Here is a 6,486-nt window from a genome sequence, read left to right on the forward strand (position 1 = left end):
AGACACTTATTTTACTGCATTTGACATGTTCTTGCAATACTGGTTCATCACTACATGTTCATTAAATAATAAAACACTCATGGAACAAACTTAATAAAATATTTCTACTCCACATGAGCTTTAAAATAATATAAACGTAAACCAGTTTAAATAACTCTTTCTCATCAACTACCTTGCCTACTTTCACTATTTCACCTACATGAACAAAATAACACTTCTTTCTCAGCAATGCCATTCATTTTACATGGAGCACACAGGATAAAATCCAAATAAACATGACGCAGTTATTGTGCCGCCATATCAACTTTGCCATCGGGCCTACAGCACATTAACCACACATTAAGAACAAAACTTCCCCAAAAACGATTAACACATTTTCACACGGTTTTCTCCCGTTTTCACCTGTTTATCGCTCTTATATGATAATACTAACCTGTTAAAACAGTCAAATGAGCAGACAGGACATCAGTATGGTGTTGCTGCGTCAGCTCCTCATCGCAGAAGGAGGAAAAGCTAACATCCAAGGCGACGTCTGCACCAAACTCTCGATGGTCCCGGTCAGCTGCCAAGTATCATACTGCTCTCTACTGGCATTAAGGTGCATTACTTTTACAGAACAGTTTACAAAGACTAATAATAACAATGTCCTTAGAGACTTTAAGTTTTTTCTTTTCCTGTTAGCCTGGAATTCATTAAATATATATTTTTTTCACACAGGAATACATTACATTAGATCAGGGGTGTCAAATATGCGGCCCGCGGGCCGGATCCAGGTTAAATCCGGCCCGCGAGACGGTTGTGTAAACTTTATTCTCATACTTTACAATGTAGAGTGAAAATAAACTTACTGTGACAGTGTGAGCATTCTGTCACAGTGTCCCGATTGATCATGCGCCCTGGCTACTTGGCCAAGGGGATGTCCCTTTGGCTGACTGGTTAGAGCGTATGACTCTCACCCGGGAGTCTGGGGATCGAATCCCGCCCGGGCCCTTGTTTATCCACCTTGCCACATTATCGATGTGAGCAAGTTTTCTCTGTAATGAGTATAAGTAACCCCGGGTTTCCACGGGAGCCGTCAGCAGCACGTTACTGCAGCAGCGCGTCTTGCTTGCGTAAGCTGCTGCTTGGCCCTTCCCACGAGACGCGAAGCAGAAGGGGAGCAGCTGTCACCGACCGAGCACGAAGTCACACGAGTGACTTCGTCAGTAAACACAACAACAAGCAGGAGAAAACTACAACATGGTTTGTGTTTTATGTTCTGTCCGTTTTATAATCGCCAATACGGACCTGAAAAACAAAGGAGACCGCTAGCTAGGTGATAACTTCTCACGGGGCCGCACAGTTAGTAACTGTTTTTAAAAGTAAAGCAACCGGAACGCAGTACGTTCTTTATTCTGAAAATCTCGGGAGCTTCTCTCCATTTCCGCGTTTGATTTCCTGTCTTTCCTTCCCCAAAAATGTCGAACTTGACCCGTTTCAGAGGCGTCGCGCATAGAAAATAGAACCGGCGCGTAAAGGCCGTGACATGCTGCTCCTGAGATGCGGCCGACTCGCGCTGCTGACGGCTGCCAACGGCTCCAGTGGAAAAGGTTCTGTTGACCACAGCGGTTCCTATGAGCAGCTATGACGTGCTGCTGCAGTAACGTGCTGCTGACGGCTCCTGTGGAAAGCCGGGGTAAGACAAAGCTGCGCTCAAGGCTCACACAAGAACTTGAATCACATCCTGAAGTTGGCTGCCACTCAGGATGTGACTTCTGATATTGATGTGCTGGTGAAAGCTAAAAGATGTTAAGTAAAATGAGTCAAATACATTTTAAGTGCTGCATGAAACGGATCTAGCCATGTGATCTGTAAGCTCTTTGAATCACTAAGGAAAGTTGTTGCAGGGCCTTAAAAAGGTTATCTTCAAATTCCCGGCCTTGGTCGTGATGGAGCCTTTGGGGATAACCAAACCTTGGAATAAAGTCACTGAATAACCTCTCTGCTGCTGTCTTTCCTGATTTGTTGCGAGTGGGGTAAGCTTGAGCAAACCTTGTGAAATGGTCTACCACCACCAAGATATACTCGTGGCCACCTACACTGGACTCCAGGTGCAAAAAATCAATGGACACCAGTTCCAGGGGGGCAACAGTGACGATAGAACCCATGGGAGCCCTGACATGACTTACTGGTTTCTTTTTCTTTATACAGGGGCATTTTCTTGTTACATAAACCTCAATATCTTTTTTCATGTAAGGCCAATAGAATCTGTCTCTAGCCAGACTGGTCACTCTTTCTGCTCCTACATGTCCCATTTCATCATGCAGGTATTTTATTGCTATCAATTAATATTTTTCAGGCACAACCAACTGTCGTCTCTGTACCGTCTTTCTATATAGTAGCCCATCAGTGTGTAGCCTTTCCCACTCATGCAACAGTCTCTTCACTGGACCACTCATAGCCTTCTTGGTGTGACTTGTGAGTTGTGTGTTTTGTTCTTTCAGTTTGATGATTTCACCGATTACTTTGTCCTCTCTTTGTGCTTGTCTTAGCTCTTCATGGCTTATGGAAGACTGAGTTCCCAGCGTGCAGGGCTCCAAGCCTTGATGCGAAAGGTCCAGGATAGCCACATAAGCCACATCTTTCTCTCTGGCAGCCTGGGTGCCTTCCCATGTTGCTTGAATGGTCTCTCTCGAAAGGGTCTCTGAGCATTCATCCACATATTTACTGATGTCAAGAGGCAACCTAGAGAGGGTGTCCGCATCACCGTTGGCTTTGTCTGGACAGTATTTGATTTCAAAGCGTAAATCAGCCAACTCTCCAACACATCTGTGACCTACAGCGTTTAGTTTGGCTGTGCTCATGACATAAGTCAGGGGGTTGTTGTCTGTATATACCAAAAAAGAAGGAGCATAGAAGAGGTAATCGCGGAACTTCTCACATACCGCCCACTTTAAGGCGAGGAATTCCATTTTCCCGGAATGCATGTGGTACCTCTTCTCTGCGGGAGACAGTGTCCTCGATCCATATGCGATGACTTTCAGGTTTCCATCTTGGCACTGATACAACACAGCTCCAAGGCCTTCAGCCGATGCATCTGTGTGTAATACAAAAGGGTAGTCAAAGTTGGGATAAGCTAGCACAGGTGGAGTGGATAAGATGTGGACTAGTCTGTCCAGAACATGCTGGTGTTCCTGAGTCCACTGAATAGGGGCTTTTGAAGAAAGCTGTCCCACTTTTCCTTTACTGGTTTTCTGCTGAGGGTGAACGGCATGGTTCCCTTTGATCTGCAATAAATCATACAGTGGTTTGGCAGTTCTGGCAAAGTCCTGCACGTAAGCTCTGTAGTAACTCAGAAAACCTAACAGTTTTTGGACACCTCCAACTGTAGTTGGTGTCTTTTCCCTGAGGGCTTGGACTGCTTCTATGTCTTTCGGGTCAACACGCACACCCTCGGCTGACACCAGCCTTCCAACATAGCGCACTTCCTTCCTGAATAACTTACATTTGGTAGGTCTGAGTTTTATGCCATGTCGTTGAAGAGCCCTTAAGACCTTCCTTAGCCCTTCCACATGGTCCTCAAAAGTCTTGGCATAGCAAAGCACATCATCCAGATAGGGAATGCAGCACTCATCTCTTAAGGAGTCCAGGACTTCCTCCATACACCTCTGAAAAGCTGCTGGGGCATTTGACAGGCCAAAAGGAATGCGGACCCACTTGTATAGACCCCAGGGGGTTATAAAAGCAGTGAGGTGCCGGGATCCCTCGGAGATGTAGCCCTGGTGATACGCCTTCCCTTGGTCTAATATAGAGAGCCAGTGGTATCCCCCTAGTGTGTTCATTAGGTCCTGGATTCGGTAGTGGATGTCGATCTGGAATGTTCTTACGATTTAAAAGGCGATAGTCAACGCAGAGCCTCAGTGTGCCATCCTTTTTCCGCACACAAACCACAGGAGCAGAGTATGGTGATTTGGATTTAACTATCCAATTCCTGGCTAGCAAATCTTGAATGTATTCTTTAACTTCTTTGTAAAGAGGTTTACGAATGGCCGAATAGGAGCGTTGTACTGGTATGTCGTCTTTTAAACTGAATGTCATTTGTAGATTTGAAATGCAGCCAATATCGGTGTCATTGCGAGCAAAAGCTTTGGATTCCTCAAACAATAGTTGTCTCACAACAACTTGTTCTTCTGGACTTAGAGGACTGATGTCGACTGGAGGGTGCCAACCTGCTGCTGTGTCTGTGTTGTTATCTCCACTGATTGTGGGTTGTGTGTCAGTTCTAGTTGTTTGGTCAGTTTCAATAATCTTTTCAATGCACTGAATGTTTCCTAGCATTGTGTGATGAGGTAGGATAATTTCATGCTTTGTTATATTGCCCACTGGAATCTCAACAAATGGTCTTTCCGTGTGATGTACTTCAACTAGACCATCCCCCACATCCAGCAACTCAACCTGATCACATTCAGTGCAAAGTTCAAACAGAGCAACCGATTGGGTGAAGCTAGCAGGCACTGGAAACTTTATATTAGCTATTTGCCCTGGCTTAAGAACAAGATCATGATGGCCTATCTTTACTGCCACCTCTTCAGATGTGTTAGCTCCCCTTTCTGCGTTAATAAAGTTGCTATCAGCTATCAGACAAGACCACAACAACATAAAAAGGTTAAACAACACAGATGTCCCTCTTGCATTGAACAGAAGCTTGCTAATTGTCAAAGTAAGTATTTCTGCTTCCAGGCTCTGTCCACAAGACTAATCTGGGCGCCCGTGTCAAGCAGAGCTGTCACGGCGTAACCATTCATGTTACACTTTAGCAGACTTTTTTTACCAATTAACTGTGCCACTCTTTCAGATGTAGGCTCATCAGTGGCTGACATGCTGGTAAAACACGTTTGCTGCTGGCACTGTGGAATTTGTTTAGTATTGTTACCATTTGATTGGGACTGCATGTTGTCCTCGATCACAGGTCGCCCCTCACATGTGACCTTTGTTGGTTTCCCGACTGCTTGTGGTTTAGGCAGCCTACTGCACGATGCCCTTCTTCACCACATGAAAAACAGTGTTGACAATTAGCAAGCTTCTGTTCAATGCAAGAGGGACATCTGTGTTGTTTAACCTTTTTATGTTGTTGTGGTCTTGTCTGATAGCTGGCACAATAACAAGACTCAAGTGGTAGAGCCTGGGGTCGCGTATCAGTTGGTTTTGGCTGTGTCAGTGATTCCACTAGTTGTGTTAATGCATGCACCTGTGCACTCCGCTTCTTCATGTCTTCATCCTTACTTCTGAGGTGGGGGTCCTCTTTACTGTCTCCCAACTTCCCTGAAGTCACCTGCCCACTCTGTGCATAAGCGTATTTGGCATGTGGGTTACACCCAAGGCGCCGTCTTCTTTCGCTCTCTTCGCCGGTTGTTCTGATGACCTGTCTTAGAAGGGCGTCATCTGAAACAGACTTTTCTGAGAGGAGAGGTTTTAACTCACGCCTTATATCTTCATGTTTTTCACTTAAACCTTGATAAACTGTGTGCAGAAACACATTCTGTACAGTTTCTGCTTCACATATAATCTCAGTGTCTTTCTGTTTTGATTTGTGTGTCAGCCACTGTTTTAAACCCACCATACGATATAGAAACTGTTGTGGTGTTTCATGTTCAAGCTGCTTAGCTGTTATCAGTTCTTGGAAGAGTTCTGTGGGGCCCTTTTCCCCCATATGCAATCTCAGTAAGCTCTTTAGTTCATTTATAGACATATCATCTTTACTTATTAACATGTCCTTTAAGTGTCCAGGTTTTATGATCCACAACACTGCACGAATCACTTCACTTTGTGTGTATTGTTCCTTTAATCCACATATGTCAGACTCAAGGCCCGCGGGCCGCATCTGGCCCGCGGAGCATTTTTATGTGGCCCGCGAGATAAATATCAAAAATATATTAAAACTGGCCCGCTGGCCGATTTTACCGCAAAGACTTCAACTCCCATGATGCTTTGCGGCGTCAGCGCGGAGCCGACGTTCCCCCTCCTTTGTGTTTTTTCCAGCGTCTGCTGCCGGTGTCTGCAGCTCCTCTGTCTCGGACAAACTAAACTCCTGTCACTCAGCGCCGAGTTCAGTCAGCTATTTTCTGACGTTGAAGCCCAGAAACGGAGATTCTAGCCGCTCAGTAATGTGTTCACGACTGAAAGAGAAAGTTTTCCAACTAACGTCCAGACAGAGCTGATATAACTCCAGCGAACAGCGACACGCTCAAACCAGCACGACTCTGTGGCTGCTGTCGTGTTTCCTCCCCGACACACAACAACGTGGTCAAGCTGCTCAGACATGTTCAGCAGCACAAACCTATGTGAGCACCTGTTGTCATCTAATGTTGTCATTATTATGATGGCGATGAACAAAACAACAGGAGTCTCCTCCTCAGCTCAGATCAACCCCATGATGCAGGTATCTGGCTGGAACAGGTGAGCATCACAGTAAACCAGTGGAGCAAACAGCTTTAAATATGTTGGTTT

Source organism: Nothobranchius furzeri, chromosome 3 (genome assembly GCF_043380555.1).
Source record: "Nothobranchius furzeri strain GRZ-AD chromosome 3, NfurGRZ-RIMD1, whole genome shotgun sequence".
Taxonomy (NCBI): Eukaryota; Metazoa; Chordata; class Actinopteri; order Cyprinodontiformes; family Nothobranchiidae; genus Nothobranchius; species Nothobranchius furzeri.